Source organism: Heterodontus francisci, chromosome 25, assembly GCF_036365525.1.
Source record: "Heterodontus francisci isolate sHetFra1 chromosome 25, sHetFra1.hap1, whole genome shotgun sequence".
NCBI classification, from domain to species: Eukaryota; Metazoa; Chordata; class Chondrichthyes; order Heterodontiformes; family Heterodontidae; genus Heterodontus; species Heterodontus francisci.
In genome coordinates this window covers 33561801-33578891 of record NC_090395.1, presented here as the reverse complement: position 1 = coordinate 33578891, position 17091 = coordinate 33561801, and positions in this window count along the sequence as shown.

Sequence of the window (17091 nt, the reverse complement as noted above, 5' to 3'; positions counted from 1 at the left end):
GCACTTATCTAACACCTTTAACATGGAAAACCATTCCAAGATTCATAAGGAAAATGGATAATTTCCAAACATTACATCCATATTTATCTTTGGCTGCAGTAATAGATGTCTGTATAGCAATGTTACTGTGCAGTATAGAAGAAGGGCAGGAGGAATCTCACCTCTGAGTGCATCACATTGAGAAATCATAGAATATGTGGCAACACGTCAGTTCCACAATATTAAAAGAAAATCTTGCAATTACAAGTGTATCTAGTTTCTGACATTAAAACAAACAATTCTGGAAACCTTCAGCAGGTCAAGCAGCATCTGTGGAGAAGGGAGAGTTAACACGTTTCAGGTCTTTGACATTTTCTCAGAACTCTGACATATGGGCTGAGTTCTTTCTTTTGTGTGCTCTGAGACAGTGGTGGTGACAATCTAGAGATAGAATCTGTTGGTATGTTTCTTTAACCTGCTTGCTCTGTAAGTAAAGAAAAGGGATTGCTTCCTCCTGCACTACTGCACGTATGAAGATTTATTCTCCACGTGGACCTTGCTTCACTTTCTCAGTCTCCACATAGTCTTCACTGGCACCAAGTCAATCAGCTTGGGCGGGCATTTCCTCTTCCAGAATCATGATGATTTGAAGTTGGGACCCCAAGAGAATTGGGTGTCGAAAATTCAGATGTCGAGGTAAAAGCGCAAGGCACTACAGACTTCAGCACACGGTTTGTTTTAAACTTTTTTTGGATCGTTTGGGGTTGGAACATTGAAACAGAGACAGAGGATGGAGAGAGATCAATGAGCAGAGTGGGAAATGTAATAGAGAAAGGTCCAGCAAGAGTGGCAAAGGCAGATGGTATCCCTCAATCTCTGTTCCAGTTCCTAATCACACAACGTTTAACATCATCAATCTATCTTTTTTCTCCTTCCTTCGAGATTGCTGTTATCATCTCTTCAGAAAATCCACTCAGTCTTTCCATTCACTCCACTACCAAACCCATCTCCAATCTTCCCTTTCTTTCCAAAGTTTTGAAATGTGTCATTATCATGCAGCAATGCTGCCATTATTTGAGATTTTCTAATCTGGCTTCCACCTTGCCCATAGCACAGAGACTGTACTGTTCAAGGTCACAAAAGACTGTGACCGCTTTTCTCATTCTTCTTGATCACACATCCTCCTCCAACCACAGACTGGTTCCACTCATACCTATCATAATGCAGAAATTGCATTGCTTCCAAAGGCATCACCTCTTCTGCTTGCATGATTATCTCAGGTATGCTTCGAATATCTGTCCTTGGGGACTACCCCTTCACCATTTATTTGCTAATCCGTGGGAATATCTTTTGGAAGCACTGAGTCAGTTCCATAGGCTAATAAAATGTGGCAATACTTTTCTGCCTCCTTTATTGATCCAAAGCCCACTGCTACACCTTCTATCTGACTGTCACATAGCGAGACATCCATGGATCTAAAATTCCTGCCATGCTCTTTTGCTCTCACCAATAATTGCTTGTCTTGCACTTTGCCTCCATCAACCTCCCTGACTGTCACTTTAAACTGAGTCAGAAACTGATCTAGAGTTAGCTTCCTTCCCTATTTTGCTTTGTTTCCAAAATATTGCAGTCTGCATGCTCACTCAGACAAAGTCCCATACTCCCATCAACCTTGTCCTCTCCAGGTTCTCCCTGGTTCTCTCTGTGCCAGCGTGCTGACCTGAAAATTTTCATTCTCATTTTAGCCTCACCCACTCTACCTCAATGACCTCTTCCAGCACTCATTGAATAGTGATCACCCTACTTTAGTGGCCTCCTCCACTTGGTTTGTGTACCACTAGGTTACTTCTTGTCCTTTGCTGTCTCTGCACTGGTCATGCACTCTGCTCTTGCTCTTCGGACCTCCCTCCCTAGTTCATTGTGCCTTTTAACCTCCCACCCTGCTTTCAAAACCTTCTCAAAACTCTTCACTCTTTTGACACATCACTGGAACCTTTTCCTGTTTAATGTCATGTGCTTTGAGGTATTGGGGGGCTTGCACCAGTTTTAGGTGTGAATCAGGTGCAAGTGCCAGAAGAGGCCAACCTGAAGACTACGCAAAATTGGACAAGCCGCTGGCTGCAGTCATTCCCTCGGGGGCAACTCATCGTGCTGGTCGCCTGCAATTCTGGACCAGCTGCCTCGCTAGCAGCAGCTCCAAGGCAAGTCCTGGTGGTGGGGATGGGGTGTTGGAGGAGAGTGCTAAGGAGCTGGGAGGAACACTACTGCTCCTCCTGACTCCACATTAAGTATAATAAAAGCAAAATACTGTGGATGCTGGAAATCTGAAATAAAAACAGCAAGTGCTGGAAATACTAAGTAGGTCTGGCAGCATCTGTGGAGAGAGAAACAGAGTTAACGCTTTAGGTTTGTGACCATGCTGATGAAAGGTCACAGAGCTGAAACATTAACTCTGTTTCTTTCTCCACGGATGCTGCCAGACCTGCTGAGCATTTCCACATTAAGTATGTTTTTAAAATGTATCATTTTGTTTGGGGCTTGTAGTGGTTGCTATAAGGACTGCTGGTTAAGCTGCATGTAGACCAGATAATTCTGAGCATGACTTCTGCTCTACTCAGGGCAAAGTCATATCTGGAATGGGTCCTAAATTTGGAGGTGAGAGTTCTAGATTTCCACTCCTATTTGTGTGAAAATATGCTTCTAAATGGCTTAGTTTTAATTTTTATTCTTATCCTATTCTGGACTCCCCTACCAGAGGAAGTAGTTTCTCACCATTTACCCTATCAACACCTTTAAACATCTCAAACATTTTAATTAGCCAGAGCATCTCTACCAAATGTTTCTCTTTCCACCCTGGACAATCACATCAGAAGTCAAACAAGCCCTGTTCCCTTCTTCAGCTACATCTTGGTGATATCATTGCACACAAAACAAAATCTGGAAAAATCCTAGGGTATTTCACAGAAACATGGAATAGTCCACCATATCCCATTGACTGTCTACCAGCTCTTACAAAGAAGCATGCAGTTTTTAAAACATTCTTCCATGGGATGTGGGCATCACTGGCAACAACAGCATTTGTTGCCCAGTCCTAATTGGCCTTAACAACTGAGGGGCTTACTAGGTGATTTCAGAGGACAGTTAAGAGTCACATGTAGGCCAGACCAGGTAAGGACAGCAGATTACCTTTTTTGGAGGACATTGCTGAACCAGATGGTTTTTAACAACAACTGATGATAGTTTTCATGGCACTATTACTGAGACTAGCATTTAATTCCAGTTTTTAAAAATCAATTAATTGAAATTCCAACAGCTGCCATGGTAGGATTTGAACCCACGTCCCCAGTGCAATAACCAGGGCCTCTAGAATACTAGCTCAATGACATTACCCCACACCATCATCACCCCTTGCTAATCCCACTTCCCCACTCTTTCCCCATATCTCTGATTTTTTTTCTCCAGCAAGCATTTTTCCAATTCCCTTTTGAAGGCTACTATTAATTCTAAACAGGTGAGAAAAAACTGACTTTAATTATCCTTAAAAATGATACATAATAACAGTGCTTACTTTTATATATTCTAGAATTGATTTTACCAAAGAGCTTTAAAGATTGTTTTAAATTCATTGCCCTGGATATGACAATCTCAAACAAGAGAGTCTAACAATGTCCCCTTGATGTTCAACGGCATTGCCATTGCTGAATCCCCCACCATCAACATTGTGGGGGCTACTATTGACCAGAAACTTAACTGCAGCAGCCATATAAATACTGTAGCTACAAACGCAGGACAGAAGCTGGAAATTCTGTGGTGAGTAACTCACCTTGTGACTCCCAAAGCCTGTCCACCATCTACAAGCCACAAGTCAGTAGTGTGATGGAATACTCTCCACTTGTCTGGATGAGTGCAGCTCCAACAACACTCATGAAGTTTGACACCATCCAAGACAAAGCAGTCCGCTTGATCGGCCCCCCTTCCAGTAACTTAAAACCCCTCCACCACCGACCCACAGTGACTTCAGTGTGTACAATCTACAACAGGGATTGCCAACACATCGAACATGAGCTACAGATAACTTGCGCTGGCCTTTGAGTAGCATGCATAATGGTTCTGACAACACAATCCGATCACCCACGTCATCCTACCAGCATTAATCTGCGTTTGCGCATCCTGACGTCACCACCCATGACATCATGTGTACTGACATCACTGTGCACTAACATCACTGTGCACTGACATCACCACGCACTGACATCACCATGCACTGACATCACCAGGTACCGATGTCACAATAGGACAAGCGAGCAGCGGGAGGAGCAGGTGATGGGGAGGGAGTGAGCAGAAGGGGAAACAAGCAGAGCAGGGAAGCAAGCTGGGGGGAGCGAGTTGGGGGAGCGAGTGGGGGGATCAGAGCAAGTGGGAATGGGGATTGAAGCAAGCGGAAATGCGGTGTGAGCAGGGGGGATGGTTCGTGATTTTTTTCTTTATCAGAAATAGCTCTCACTAAAGAAATGTTTGGCGAAGCCTGATCTACAAGGCGCACTGCAGCAACTCACCAAGAGTCCTTCAACAGCACCTTCCAAATCCACGACCTCGACCACCGAGAAGAACAAGGGAGCAAGTGAATGGAACACCACCCCCCCAAGTCAGACTATACCGCCATTCCTTCGCTGTCACTGTCAAAATTCTGGAACGCCCTCCCTAGCACTGTCGGTATACCTACACCACATGGACTGCAATGATACAAGAAGCTGGCTCACCACCACCTTCTCAAGGGCAATTGGGGATGGGCAATAAATGCTGGCCTTGCCAGCGATGCTTATGTCTCATGAACAAATTTTAAAAATACACATTGGGATAGTGATCCACCAAGATAATGCAGAAATTGGTGATATTGCGCCTGCCAACTGTTATACGTCCTACTGAGTATTGCATTCCGTTGCAGTCAGTTGAATTGACTAACAGGTTGGATACCAAGCTTGGCCAAAGAAGTGAGCTTTAAGGGTGATCCAATACCAGCCCAAACAAATTTCTACCTCAAGTGTCAGGGTGTCGACGAGAATTCTTTCAACGGATGATTAATCATCACACCTAAACCTTTTTCCAATATTCTTGCACTGTGCTGGTACAAGTGTTTTCATGAAGTGTTTATGAGGGGTGATGTTTCAGCTATATTGCAAGGTGAAAATCAAACAGGAAATGTGTAATTACAATAAATTGCCCTTCACGACAATTACATTCCAATTGTAAGAGGGGTGGAGATGAACTCAACAGAACCCTGAAGAAAGACAGAGAGTTGAGTAATTCTCCTTCAACGATATTGTAAGGCTGGTTTTCCACAGTTATTCAAGTTATGCGCTTATCTTGTAATCTGATCTGTCAGGAGACATAAGAGATGTTAAATGATAGTGATAAAGGTGCTTTGCTGAATCTGAAATAGCATTTGTGTGACATGCTCACTTGTCTTAACTTCTGCCGGCAAACACTATTAAAATTCAAATGCTGATGTTTCCATTACCCATCGATGAACACAAAGGCAGGAACAGGTTTCCCTTCATTCCAGTCTCACTCTTTAAATTATTATGTGTAGCTGTTAACCTCAATGAATTTAATAAGAGAACAAAATGACAATCGCAACTGAAAAATTTAGAGATCTCATTGTCCTTAACACCAAATGAAAGGATGCTGGGATTTCCCCATCAAACTCATGTTTCGCGGTACAAAAGGCTGTTCAAGACATCTCTCGGGTCTCTGTTGAACCCATTCAGAGACTGTGACAGGAAATTGGAAATTCCCACTCCGTATCTGCGTACTAGTACTTGATTGCTCTTTATGTTCAATTATAGTCAAACAAACCTCAGGGCCTGGGTGTGGGGTGGGGATGTCAAGGAGGGAAGGGAATGGAATTTCCACAGAGTAAATCTATCAATCTGAAGCAACTTTAAGTAGCTGGCCAAACGTTGCTCATGGACTCGGCTTCAGTGAAAGTCAGAAGAATTTAGCAAAGTCTTTGAGGACAGATGAAATCATACGTTGATGCAGAACGTCACATAGGATTTTAAAATAGCCATTGCATATTTCTTTCTTTTTTTGATTTATTGTTGATTGTGTTATTTTGCCCTTTCTCTCCCTCCTGAAGTGTTGCAAACACCCCAGTCAGCCAATAGGGCAGGGCTGGAGTCCTGCTCTGAGACCGCTGCCTCCCTCTGTAGCTAGGTTGAAATTGAGATGACCTCACTCTTTCTCAGGAAGCAGCAGGCCTGATGTATCAGACTCACTCTTGGATCTCGCAAACAATATGTTGTCATACCAACACTTCAGATTCTTTTAATTATCTTTGTTTATCCGTTTTCCAGCACTTCATTAATTTTATTTTTCTCCCTTCTGTCATTTTATCCAATCTTTGTTTCTTACACGTTAAATAAAGGCATAAGGTGGAATGCACAGACCTGTGATGCAGGCAGAAGCGCGTGTCTGAAGGTCAAGCCAGATCTTGGGTTCAGGGGATGTTAATAAGATTCTCAAGCTCCATATTGTAGTTTTTAATATTCAAACTATTCAGTTCATGATTGCTTGTATGGGTTAATTCTTTTTATTTACTCATGGGATCTGGGTGTTGCTGGCAAGGCCAGCCTTTATTGCCCACCCCTAATTGCCCTTAAGGAGATGATGGTGAACCACCTTCTTGACAAATGTGTGTTTGCTTGGCATTTCATAGGGCAGTTAAGAGTCAACCATATAGTTGTGTGTCTGGACTCACATATAGGCCAGGCTGGGTAAGAATGGCAGATTTTCTTCCCTGAATAACATTAGTGAACCAAATGCGTTTTCACATGAATCCGGTAGTTACATGATCATCATTACTGATGCTACTTAGGTAGAATACACTGTTATTTTTGGCATTACGACTTGAATGGTTCTCCTAACTCTTGTACTCCCTTGTATTCCATTATTCTCATGACCTTGTATTATTTGACTGCCAACACTGCCTACATTTCCAAAAAGACCCAGCCCAGCTGACCTGTGAATCAATCACTTGAGAGCTACATTCAGCTCTTTGGTATATATTACATTGACCCCCCGATAATGGCATAGTTGGAAATTGTGCAAAGTGACACCTGAGAAGAGAAACTCTGCTTACAGCAACTTTGATCCATTGTTGGTGGTGCTGGGAGTCAGATTAATTGCTGCTGCCTGCCTGTTCATGCAGACATTATAGATTCCATGGCACGATTTGAAGATTGGGATTGTTCCTCTTATTCTGGACAACATTCCACCCTCAACCAGTACCACAAAGACACATGAACTGATCATTGCCTCTGCTCTGTTTGTGGGATCGTATTGTATGCAGAATGGCTGCCATGTTTGCCCTCATTACAACAGCTTAATATGCGTGAGTGTGTGTTTATGAGTATGTGTGCATGTGTGGGTGAGTATGTATGTGAGTGTCTGTTTGCTTTAAAGGTGTAAGCCTTATCGCAATTAAGAAAAAAATAACAACTTTTTTTCATACAGTAACTCATTTGGTCCTTCTCCCTTCCAAATTGTCTGTAGTGATGGTTGGTCTAACAAGCAGGTAGGGGGATCTGTTAATCTTCCACATGCTGCAGGAGACAGGTATGTGGAGACGTGTAGTTAACAGCTTCCAGCAGTGGAGACAAGTTGTTTTCCTCGATATTGAAGAAAAACCGAAATGATACATTTTTGATTGGCAGATTGACTGGTAATCAAATCATGCTCCTTGCAACATTCAAGGGATGTAATTCTATCACCTCTGAAATTTTTCTGCTGTTGGGAACCGATGGTGTTGGCTGGCTGAATGGTGTTGCAATCTTACATGAGGCGGCCAATTTAAAGGACACCTCCTTTTCACTGTCCAATTAAAAGTGTGGATGGGTTCCCAAGGCGGGAGGCCCAATCAGAGGATCTGATGCTCTGGACAGTTGGCAGCCCCCCTGGGAGAGTTGGGTGCTGCTGATGCAGGTAGGGGAATGCGAGTGTGCCTCAAAACGGAGGCTTTATCTGAAGCCTTCTGCAAATTAAAAATTAAAGAATAGCCACAGCTGTCAGGCCATCATTTTGGAGGGGGAATCTGGTTTGTGGCCGCAGCTGAGGCTGTCTGATCCCTGCGGCTCTGGGATGGGAGGATTGAGTGGTGGCGTTAATTAGCCCCACCTCTCCCATCTTGACACTGGGAGACTGCTTCCTGATACCTGTTGGGCTTCAGCCTCAGCGGGGAGGGGGGGGGAGGCGGGGGGGGGGGGGGGGCTTGTCTAACATTGGCAAGATCCTGGCGGCATCAGGAACTTGCCCCCAGTTAGTCCCTAAAGTGGCTTAATTGGCTACCTTCCATTGCCATGTTGACCCAGTTTCAGGCATGATTGCTCAGAAGTGGGAATGCATCAAGGAGCCAACCTGACACACCCTGTTCAGATTTTACTCCTGGTCCCACCTCCAACCCTGCCTCTGCAGGGTAGCCAAGATTCCACCCAAGGTTGCAGTTCTTTCTCCTTTCGAGTCTGGGTTTTAATCCAGGCCTTCTCCCTCTGCTGGTTGTAATGGACTGTCTCAACTCAGTTCCCATTAAATGTGAATTTATAGCACATGCTAACGTACATTCTCTGACTGGGCATAATCCCAACAGAGTGCGAGTTGCAGCTGCCTGCTCACCTATCCTTCCTGTCCTCACTGAAGTACAGTGGCTCTTTAAACCTCCAGTTTAAAATCCTCATCCTTGTGCCTAAATCCATCCATGGCTTTGCCCCTCCCTATCTCTGTAATCTCTGTAACATCCTCCAGCCCTACAAACAGCCACCTGCTCTCCTCCCAACTATCCGTTCCTCTGACTCTGGCCTTTAGTGCATCATTCAGCTCAAAGGAATATTCCCAGCTAAGGTAACTGAATTTTGCATGTTCTTTTCCCAGTGATGTTCTGCTTGCTATGTTTATCTAATTTCATGATTAATGTGCCATGTGTGATCTGGTACCAGTGGGGAAATTATATTTTAAATTAAAGAAAGAACCTACATTTCTATAACACCCTTTGCAACTTCAGGATGTCCCAAAATACTTAACGTTCAATGAAGTCCTTTAAAGTATAGTCACTGTTGTATTGTAGGAAATGTGGCAACCAATTTCCACACAGCAAGCTCCCACAAATAGCAATACTATAATGACCAGATAATCTGTTTTAGTGATGCCAGGTGAGATTAGTTATTAGAGAAATTTTAAAAAAAAATTTGGTTCAGCTAGTTTTTTTAATACATTTTAAAAAAGAATATAAGCTTTCTAAATCTTGTTCCAGCACATAGGTTCCTGATTTGGGCATAGGAGAAGTGGAGACGGGGTGGATGATGCAAAGTTAGAGAACAAATAAAATTAGGAAAAGGTGACAATAAGCAAATAATATGTATTTTTGGCTAATTTACAAAAGAAAAACGTTGGAACCCTCCAACTGAAAAATAGAGGAATAAAAAGCATCTGGGAGCTAACAATGTGTTGTCAACTCTGCTGTGGGTGGGGGATGGGGGGAGAGGGAGCCCACACCAGTGAGCAGAGCCGCGAAGCTGGTGGCTGTGGTATCCCTTCCTGAAGGGAAAATGCAAAGGAGCGTTCAATGTTGCACAACATGGTTATAGAGCATAATTAACAGAGACCTGTGAGTAGATGAACTGGTTCCACTCAGTCCAGGAAGGTGTGTAGTATGAATAGACATAAATACATACAAATATTAACTCTCTCACGCACTAACTGCCTGGTGTCTCTGTGTTTTTCTCTTGCTCTCTTTTCCCTCTCTCTTTGTCTACTGTCCGAGCTTTCCTGACCTCAGGGCACCTCAGAGTGCTTTACAGCCAATTAAGTACTTTTAAAGTGTAGTCACTGCTGTCATGTAGGAAATGCACCAGCCAATTTGCACACGGCAAGCTCCCACAAACAACAATGAGATAAATGGTCCGGTTATCTGTTTTAGTGATGTTGGTTGAGGGATAAATATTAGCCAGGACACCAGAACTTCCCTGCTCTTCTTCAAATTGTGCCACGAGATCTTTTACATCCACCTGAGAGGAAAGAATAGGGCCTCAGTTTAATGTTTCATTTAAAAAGCAGCATCTCTGGCAGAGAGGAATTGTGATGGACCATAGGGTAGAAATGACAGAGGTAGAGGGCTTAGTAATGAGAATGTCTCCCTCTCTTCAGCCCCTCTAAAATTCCCTGGAGTGTTCTCTGCTCAACAAGTTCCTTCTTTTTTCAATTTGCAAGAAAAAATCTTCAAGTTGGTGCACAGGCCATTTAAACGTGACTTTGCTTACTTCTGACCCTGTGGTCGAAGTCGCGAATTTGTGACGCATCAGCGAGCTCCCTCTTGGTGGTATAATTAATGAACCCTAGTGTAAAGAAATAAGTCAGGGTCACAACAGAGTCAAGGCAGCAGGTGAAAGTCTCAGCCTGAACTTCTCCCAGTGCCGAAAGTGCCCTAGTGAAAATGTCAGTCCCAAAGTGCCCTCTCATGTCTGGTGGGCTGCTGAGGATACTATTGGTTTGAAATTCTCCAATCAGGGTTCTGCCACTGTCACAATACTGAAATGGACTTTATCAAAGTCACAAATGACATCCTCAGTGACTATCATTATAGTAAACTATCCCTCATCATCCTTTTCTACTGCTCTACAGCATTTGACAATTGATCACAGGATAACATAATATTAATGTTAGTGGACTAGTATTCTAGAAGCCCAGACTAGTGCTCCAAAGATGTGAGTTCAAATCCGACCACAGCAACTGTGGGAGTTTAATGTTAATCAATAAATCTGAAATAAAAAAGCTAGTATGAGTAATGGTGATCATGAAACTACAGGATTGTTGTTCATTGAGAGATCTGGGGGTTCATGTGAATTGATCTTTGAAGGTGACAGGACATATTGAGAGAGTAGTTAGCAAAGCAAATGGGATATTGGGTTTCATAAATAGAGGTATTGAGTACAAAAGCAGGGAAGTTATGCAGATCCTTTATAAAGTTTATGGAGTATTGCGACCAATTCTGGCCATTACACTTTAGGAAGGATGTGAGAGTCCTTGAGAGAGTACAGAGGAGATTTACCAGAATGGTTGCAGGGATGAGGGATTTTAGCTACGAGGTTAGGTTGGAGGAGGTGGGGTTGTTTTACTTGGATCAAAGGAGATTGAGGGGAGCTTTGATAGAGGTGTACAAGATTATGGCAGGTTTAGATAAATTAGACAAAGAAAAACTGTTCCCATTAGCTGATGGTACAAGATCAAGGGGACAGATTTAAGTTTTTTTTTATTCATTCATGGGATGCAGGCATCGCTGGCCAGGCCAGCATTTATTGCCCATCCCTAATTGCCCTTGAGAAGGTGGTGGTGAGCTGCCTTCTTGAACCGCTGCAGTCCATTTGGGGTAGGTACACCCACAGTGCTGCTAGGAAGGGAGTTCCAGGATTTTGACCCAGTGACAGTGAAAGAACGGCGATATAGTTCCAAGTCAGGATGGTGTGTGACTCGGAGGGGATCTTGCAGGTGGTGGTGTTACCATGTATTTGCTGCCCTTGTCCTTCTAGTTGGTAGAGGTCGCGGGTTTGGAAGGTGCTGTCAAAGGAGCCTTGGTGCATTGCTGCAGTGCATCTTGTAGATGGTACACACTGCTGCCACTGTGTGTCGGTGGTGGAGGGAGTGAATGTTTGTAGATGGGGTGCCAATCATGTGGGCTGCTTTGTCCTGGATGGTGTCGAACTTCTTGAGTGATGTTGGAGCTGCACCCATCCAGGCAAGTGGAGAGTATTCCATCACACTCCTGACTTGTGCCTTGTAGATGGTGGACAGGCTTTGGGGAGTCAGGAGGTGAGTTACTCGCCTCAGGATTCCTAGCCTCTGACCTGCTCTTGTAGCCATGGTATTTATATGGCTACTCCAGTTCAGTTTCTGGTCAATGGTAGCCCCTAGGATGTTGATAGTAGGGGATTCAGTAATCGTAATGCCGTTGAATGTCAAGGGGAGATGGTTAGATTCTCTCTTGTTGGAGATGGTCATTGCCTGGCACTTGTGTGGCGCGAACGTTACTTGCCACTTATCAGCCCAAGCCTGGATATTGTCCAGGTCTTGCTGCATTTCTACATGGACTGCTTCAGTATCTGAGGAGTCACGAATGGTGCTGAACATGGTGCAATCATCAGCGAACATCCCCACTGCTGACCTTATGATTGAAGGAAGGTTATTGATGAAGCAGCTGAAGATGGTTGGGCCTAGGACACTACCCTGAGGAACTCCTGCAGTGATGTCCTGTAGCTCAGATGATTAACCTCCAACAACCACAACCATCTTCCTTTGCACTAGGTATGACTCCAACCAGTGGAGGGTTTTCCCCCTGATTCCCATTGACCTCAGCTTTGCTAGGGCTCCTTGATGCCATACTCAGTCAAATGCTGCCTTGATGTCAATGGCAGTCACTCTCACCTCACCTCCTGAATTCATCCCTTTTGTCCATGTTTGAAACAAGGCTGTAATGAGGTCAGGAGCTGAGTGGCCCTGGCGGAACCCAAACTGAGTGTCACTGAGCAGGTTATTGCTAAGCAAGTGCCGCTTGATGGCACTGTTGATGACCCCTTCCATCACTTTACTGATGATTGAGAGTAGGCTGATGGGGGAAGTAATTGGCTGGGTTGGACTTGTCCTGCTTTTTGTTTGGAGCAAGAGATGCAGGGGGGAATATAAGGAAAAACATTTTCATGCAGCGAGTGTTAGTGACCTGGAACCCACTGCCTACAAGGGTGGTGGAAACAGGGACAATCAGTGACAAAAGGAAATTGGATGGGCACTTGAAGGAAATAAACTTGCAGGGCTACGGGGATAGAGCAGGGAAATTTTCCAAAATTCCATAGATTTGGGAATGGTCCCAGATTGGAAGTTGCCAAATGTTACACTGCTTTTCAAGAAAGGAGGAAGAGAGAAAACAGGGAACTACAGGCCAGTTAGCCTAACATCAGTTGTTGGGAAAATGCTGGAATTTATTGTTAAGGAAGTCTTAACAATCCACTTAGAAAAGCACAGTATGATTGGAACAAGTCAGCATGGTTTTACTAAAGGGAAATCCTGTTTGACAAACCTATTAGAGCTTGTTGAGGATGCAACTAGTAGGATAGATAAAGGGAAACCAGTGGATGTAGTATCCCTGGATTTCCAAAAGACTTTCAATAAGGTGCCACATAAAAGGTTAATAGGCAAAATAAGGGCTCATGGAGTTGGGGGTAATATATTAGCATAGATAGAGGATTGGTTAATGGACAGGAAGCAAAGAGTAGTCATAAACAGGGCATTTTCTAGTTGGGAGGCAGTGAAAAGTGGAATGCGGCAAGGATTAGTGTTGGGCCTCAGCTATTTACAATTTATATTAATGACAATACAGAGAGTAATGTATCTATGTTTGTTGATGATACAAAGGTAGGTGGAAAGGTAAGCTGTGGGGAGAACACAGAGAGGCTGCAAAGAGATATAGACAGGTTAAGTCAGTGCTCAACAAGATGGCAGATGGAGTATAATGTAGGGAAGTGTTAAATTATGCACTTTGGTCATAAGAATAGAAAAGCAGAATATTTTTAAAAGGTGTGCAACTTGTAAGTGTTGCTGTTCAAAGAGACTTGGGTGCAGTTGTACAAGGAATGCAGAAAGTTAGCATACAAGTACAGCATGCAATTAGGAAGGCCAATAGCATGTTGGCCTTTATTGCAAGGAGGTTGGAGTACAGGAATATGGAAGTCTTGCTACAACTGTACAGAGTTTTGGTGAAATCACATCTGGAGTACTGTGTGCAGTTTTGGTCTCCACATTTAAGAAAGAATGTGTTTGCTTTGGAGGTGGTACAGCAAAGGTTCACTAAATTGGTCCCTGGGATGAGGGGGTTGCCCTATGATGGGAGGCTGAGTAAATTGGGCCTATATTCTCTGGAAGTTAGAAAACTGAGCGGTGATCTCATTGAAACATACCAGATTCTGAAGGGGCTGGGTAGGCTAGACATCAAGATTGTTTCCCCTGGTCGGGAAATCTAAAACATGGGGGCACAGTTGCAGGATAAGGGGCTGATCGTTTAGCATTGAGATGAGGAGAAATTATTTCACTCAAAGGGTTGTGAATCTTTGGAATTCTCTCCCCCAGAGGCTTGTGGATGCTTTATCGTTGAATACATTCAAGGCTGGGATAGACAGAGTTTTGGTCTCTCAGAATCAAGGGATATGGCGAATGGGTGGGAAAGTGGAGTTGAAGCCTAATATCAGCCATGATCGTATTGAATGACAGAGCAGGCTTGATGGGCTGTCTATTTCTTGTTATTGTGAATGGGACTGATTGGATTGTTCTAGGGAGAGCTGGCATACACTCAATGGGCTGAATGGCCTCCTTCTGTGCTGTAAATGTAAATGAATCTAATGACTCCTTCATGGAAGGAAACCTGCTGCCCTCTACCTCTGACATTTCTGCCCTATGGTCCACCACTATTCCTTTCTGGTGTAATCCTTGGCTCAGCGGATAGCACTCCCCTCTGAGTTAGGAGGTAGTGGGTTCAAGTCCCACTTGAAAGACTTGAGCTTATAATCTAGACTGATACTCCAGTGCTGCACTGTCAGCCCGCATACTGCTCTTGCACTCTTATTTCTGGAAACCATCAAAATTCCATCCTAGACCTCTTCCTATTTCTCAAGTCCTGTCTATACATCACTGCTGTGCTTGCTGAGCTACATTGGCTCCCAGTCTGGCAATACCTCAAATTTAAAATTCTTATCCTTGTATTTGCCTCGCTCCTCCCTGGCTCTGTAACCTCCTGCAGTTCTACAACCCTGAGACTTGTGTGCTTCTTCAGTTCTGGCCCCTTACGCACTCCAATTTCCACCATTGGCAGTCGTACCTTCAGATGCCTAGACCCTAAGCTCTGGCATTCCCTCCCTAAACTTCTCCACCTCTCCCATTTTTTTTTTCTTCCTTTAAATGCTCCTTAAAACCTACCACAGACCAAGCTTTTGGTCTAATATCCTAATATCTCTTTATATGGTTTGGTGTCAAATTTTGTTTGGTTATATCCCTGTGAAGAATCGTGCAACATTTTAGTATGTTAAAGGCACCTATGTTAGCCCATATTGTTAACAGTCCTCTCTCTTCAGGTCTTGTTCCTCTTTCCTTAAACTGTTGTGATCACCCCTCAAAAAAGCAACCCTTGACCCTGCTACTGCCCTATCTCCAACCTCTTTCCTCTCAAAGGTCCTATTTTCAACTACATGCCACCCCTCGGCGACATCATCCAAAAGTACAGCATTACTTTTCATATCTACGCTGATGACATCTGGCTCCACCTTACTGCCACTTCTCTCCATGACTCCAGTGTTGCTAACTTATCAGACTGCTTATCTGACATCCAGTTCTGGACGAGCAAAAACTTCCTCCTTCCTTCCAATTTGAAAGACTGAAGCTATTGTTTGTGCTCCCCACTCCAAAACCTGCTTCCCTAGCTACTGACTCCATCCCTCTCCCTGGCAACAGTTTAAGACTAAACCAGTCAGTCTGTTTGCAACCTTTGTGTCTTATGACACCGAGATGAGTTTCTGACCACATATTCGTGCCATCACTAAGACTGCCTATTTCCACCTCCATAACATTGCCTGTCTTTGCCCCATCACAGCTCATCTGCTGCTGAAACCCTCATTCATGCCTTAGTTACGTAAAGTCTTGATTATTCCAACACACTCCTGGAAGGTCTCCCAGATTCTATGCTCTGTAAACTTGAGGTCATCCAAAACTCTGCTGCACATGTCTTAACTCGCACTAAGTCCCATTCACCTATCACGCCTATGCTTACAGGCCTACATTGGCTCCCGGTCAAGCAACATCTTGATTTTAAAATTCTCATCCTTGTTTTCAAATCCCTCCATGGCCTCACCCCTTCCTACTAGTTAGTCAGTTGTTATCACTGAACTTATGCCTACTGGATCCTGCTTTTCCACCTCAGGAGCAGAGAGCAGTCAGACCTGTGCGGAAATACTGAGAACCGGGAGCAGATAAATTCAGCGTGAGGCTCTGGGCCTTCACTTACCTTCAGGAGCGGAGAGCATTCGGACCTGTGTGAGAGCAGTCAGACCTCTTCAAGCGCGCCGGAGCTTTGGGGGAAAAAAAGGCCAACAGTGATGTCACAGGAAAGCTGCAAGTTGATTGGTTGGTGAATCACTGCTATTGGGGAATAATTCTAAATAGCTGGGTAAGTAACTAAAGTAAAGGGAAAAGTTAGTTTTAAAAAAAATATATTGGGTATTTTTTTTTTAATAGGGAATCAAGGTCCCTAGGATAAATAATCTAATTTTTGGGTAATTAAAGGGGATAAATTAAGGGTAAGTCATGGCAGGGCAGCTTGGCAACATGGAGTTCTCCTCCTGTGCAGTGTGGGAAGTAAGGAACACTTCCAGTGCTCAGGGCGAACACGTGTGCAGGAAGTGTCTCCAGCTGCAGCTACTCGAAATCCACGTTTTGGATCTAGAGCGGCGGCTGGAGATACTGGAGCATCTACGAGTCTGAGATCATCGTGGATAACATCAGGAAGGTGGTCACACTGCAGGTAAAGACTGCTCAGACAGAAAGGGAATGGGTGACCGCCAGGCAGAGTAAAAGAACTAGGCAGATAGTGCAGGAGTTCCCTGGGTCCATCTCCCTCTCTAACAGATTTTCCACTTTGGATACTGTTGGGGGAGATAGCTTCTCAGGAATGCTGCAAGAGCCAACTCTGGCACCACGGGTGGCTCAACTGCACAGGAGGGGAGGAAAAGTAGTGGGAGAGCTATAGCGATAGGGGATTCTATCGTAAGGGGTACAGATAGGTGTTCCTGTGGCCACAAATGTGACTCCAGGATGGTATGTTGCCTCCCTGGTGCTAAGCTCAAGGATGTCACGGAGCAGCTGCAGGACATTCTGAAGGGGGAGGGTGAACAGTCAGAGGTTGTGGTACACATTGGTACCAATGACATAGGTAGAAAGAGGGTCCTACAACAAGTATTTAGGGAGATAGGTAGCAGATTAAAAAGGAGGACCTCAAAGGTTGTAATCTCTGGATTACTCCCGGTGCCATGT